The 4079-nt window shown below is 48.5% G+C and overlaps 1 pseudogene; it reads left to right on the top strand.

Moving 5' to 3' along the window:
* Positions 1 to 1868: 1868 nt before the first annotated feature.
* Positions 1869 to 3838, top strand: LOC146179698 (uncharacterized; annotated as a pseudogene).
* Positions 3839 to 4079: the final 241 nt, after the last annotated feature.

A 4079-nucleotide genomic window follows, 5' to 3' on the forward strand; every position in this document is an offset into this window, starting at 1 on the left:
GATCCGCGTACAAGAAGAGAGTGAGAAGTTTGGGCTTAAACTGATCATTAAAAAGACAAAGATCATGGCGTCTTGCCCTATCAAGTCCTGGAGCATCGATGGACAAGAAATGGAAGCTGTGACAGATTTTCTGTTCTTGGGCTCCAAGATTACCTCGGAAGGAGATTGCAGCCATGAAATTAGGAGACGCCTGCTTCTGGGAAAGAGAGCAATGGTTAGCCTTGACCGCCTAGTAAAGAGCAGAGACATTAGTCTGCCAACCAAGATCCGTATAACTCGTGCTATGGTCTTTCCAGTTGTGATGTATGGATGCGAGAGTTGGACTGTGAAAAAGGCTGACCGATGAAGAATTGACGCGTTTGAATTGTGGTGCTGGCAAAGACTCTTGAGAGTTCCTTGGACTGCCAGAAGATCAATCAGTCGATATTGTCGACCATAAACCCTGACTGCTCATTGGAGGGTCAAATTTTAAAGTTAAAGCTCAGCTACTTTGGTCATCTGATGAGAAGAGAGGAGTCGCTGGAGAAAGATTTGATGTTGGGAAAGGTTGAGGGTCGCCGGAGAAGGGGTAGGCAGCGAACGCGTTGGTTAGATGGCATCCTCGAGGCACTGCAGATGAAGTTATGTGATGTTAGGAAGATAGTGAGAGACCGGAAAGCGTGGCGTGACATGGTCCATAGGGTCACGAAGAGTCGGACACGACTGAACGACTAAACTGACTGAGTATAGTAAGCGATACAGAACATGGGTCTTTCCGTGTTAAACAACCCACAGGAATGCACGAGGCTAGGCAATAGCATCAGCGTCGACAAGTCACCGGACCTCACCCTTACAAGGAATATAATGAGAGCGGAATGGCTAAACACAGGTCAGACACTAGGTGACTAGTGACAACTATATTTTAGCCACCACCTTCGAAACGGCTAAGTACAAAACAATAATCAGGAAGACACATATTACGGATTGGGATAAATTCAGGGACCTAAGAGAGCAAACAGCCGAAACAGAAATCACGAATCACGATGATTGGATCGAGTCACTTAAAAAGGATATTAAGCAAACCACGTCGGAGGTGCCCATAGAACAAGAGGGCCAAATCTCCGACTCGCGGCTACTCCTTATGTGGGAAGCCCGCCTCAGCCTGCAAAAAAGACTGAGGAAGCACAAACACCTAAGACTGCTAAGGAAACGTATAGCGAAACTAGAAAGTCAGATAGAAGACTACACACTACAGCTTCAAGAAAAGCAGTGGGGTCAGATATGCGACCGCATGAATGGACAACTAGGATGTAAACAAAAGGTGGCAAATGCTCAGACATCTACTAGATCCGACACAGACAAAATCTACGCAGAAAGGTCAGCTCGCTAGACTGATCCATAAATACGAGGGCACCACGGAAGAGTTCTTGCTAGAAGTACAGGATCGATATATCAGCAAGGCCTCTTGGGCTGTACTGCCAGACTACCGAGGACTGCCAAATCCAGACTTAGATTCAGAAATAACGGAGGCAGAGGTTCGCTTCGCCATGGGACAGCTCCGCACCACGTCCGCGCAGGCCCGGACGGGGTCGCAAACAAAGCATTAAGGAATTTAGACGCAAAATCAGTAGAGGCAATCACGGGGCTCATGAATAAGTACGGGAACGATGGTGAAATCCCTCAAGCCTGGAGGCATGCAATGATTACTTTTATTATTGAACCAGGCAAGAAACTAGATATAACCGATTTGAGCCCAATATCGCTCACTTCGTGCGTAGGCAAGCTCATGGAGCATGTGATCCTAAACAGACTCCAGGAGTACGCAGAGGACAAAGATGTTGCCAACAACTATGCTAGGCATCAGAGCTAATTTATCTACACAGGATGTGATGATTCAGCTCCAAGCAGACGTAATAGACATTGGAAAATGCACGGGCACCAAAGCAGTGCTAAGGCTAGACCTCACCAAGGCCTTCGATAACGTGGCACACGCAATCTGGAACGTGGCACACGCGCAAGCAATTCTGGAGAACCTCTCAAACATTAACCCAAGAGAAAAAGCTTTCTGATACATTCGCTCATTTCTGAACCATAGGTCCGCGATAATTAACATAGGCGAAATAGAGCCATTACCTTTTCGGCTAGTGGGTAGAGGGGCACCGCAAGGATCAGTACTGTCACCATTTCTCTTCAATCTCTCCCTCATAAAGCTTCCACCCTGAATGGAAGACATTCCTGGGCTGAGACATACATTCTACGCAGATGACATCACACTCTGGACCACCAACGGGAATGACGGTCAGATAGAGGAAACGTTGCAACGCGCGGTAGACACTATCGCAGAGCTCGCAGGTCATTCAGGCCTATCATGCTCACACCCGAAATCAGAACTACTGGTCATCAGACCCAAACTCAGGGTTCCAGGTTCCAGGAGCCAAGCGTCCATAATCCCGCTTAACGTGTGCGTGGGGGGACTTCCAATCAAGGAGGTGCAGTCAATAAGGATCTTAGGGCTGTATCTACAAGCTAACAGGAAAAACAAAGAAACCCCGCAAAAGCTGAAAACATCAGTTAATATGTCAATTAGGCTAATCAGAAGAATTCCCAAGCGTAGGAGAGCGGTCAAAGAAAAAGACCTCTGTAGGATAGTGCAGGCGTTTGTCCTGAACAGAACGGTGTATGCGCTACCATACCTAAAATTAGATGCTGTGGAGAAAGGGAAAGCCGAGACAATAACTGGGCAAGCAAATAAAGCAGCCCTGGAGCTGCTGAACTACACATCGACAGAAAGACTCATGGGACTGGGAATACATAATACACTAGAGGAGCTCGAGGAGGCTCACCTCACAATACAGAAAGAATGGCTTAAGCGCACTGAGGCAGGCAGAGCCATACTGGAGCGCCTAGGTATAGGCGTGGAACTTCCACCCGAGGACACGAAAACAAAGCTACTTCCTTCGCAAACAAACTCCTTCGCAAGCGACTGATGATCAAACCACTACCAAAGAATATGCACCCTTGTTACCACGAAGGAAGGCGGAATGCTAGGGCAATCGCTCTACACGAAAAATACGCAACGAGCGAAGGAGCTGTCTATGTTGACGCGGCAGAATACGCAACAAGAGGAGCGTTCGCACTGGCGGGGGTGGACGTGCACGGGCGGCTGCAGGCATCAGGGTCGGTAGGGACAAAATCTTCTGAAACCGCAGAAGAGGCAGCTGAGGCACTAGCCATAGCTAGCACCGAGGCGGATACAATCTTCTCCGATTTTAAATTTGCTGTTCGTAGCTTTGCGGGGGGCAGAATCTCAACTGCAGCGCAGAAAATACTCAAACTGACCATTCAACCATACAGAGAAATTAAGGTGATATGGGTGCCGGCTCACTCGGGGATTCCGGGAAATGAGGCGGCCCGCAACATGGCTCGAGGTTTCGTCAACCGAGTCGGTGGGTCCTTCGTATCCATGGGTTACTCCGAGGAGGGGCTGGCACCTTTTCACGATATCACAAGTCATTACAGATTGGAACGGCACAAATTTCCACCACCTGACAAAATGTTAGATAAGGCACAGGAGACCGCTTGTAGGAGACTCCAGACGAGATCCTTTCTTTGCCCTTACCTATTAGCAAAAATGTATCCGGATGACTTTAACCCCGCGTGCAGGTTTTGTGGCGAACCAGCCATGTATGATCACATACTATGGCAATGTAAAGAAGAACCTCCACCGGAAGATCTAGTACAAATTCCTTCTCTTGAGCGATGGAAGGCCGTTCTGGTCAGCTCGGACCCGGGCATGCAAGCCTTGGCCACCGAGTGGGCCACTAAGGTCGCCGCCAGCCATGGACTGGAGGCCATCTAGAGCGGACCGTCTGCATCTGCATTTTGACGAATAAATGCTTTCCAATCCAGGTGGTCGAAATTGCTCCGTAGCCCATCACTACGACTCCTCTTTCTATCTTTCTATGGACTGGAGGCCATATAGAGCGGACCGTCTGCATCTGCATTTTGACGAATAAATGTTTTCCAATCCATTTGGTCGAAATTGCTCCGTAGCCCACCACTACGACTCCTCTTTCTATCTTTCCACTTCCACTCCCACC

This window comes from Amblyomma maculatum, chromosome 9, assembly GCF_055883805.1.
Source record: "Amblyomma maculatum isolate TAMU_Amacu chromosome 9, ASM5588380v1, whole genome shotgun sequence".
In the NCBI taxonomy this organism is placed as follows: Eukaryota; Metazoa; Arthropoda; class Arachnida; order Ixodida; family Ixodidae; genus Amblyomma; species Amblyomma maculatum.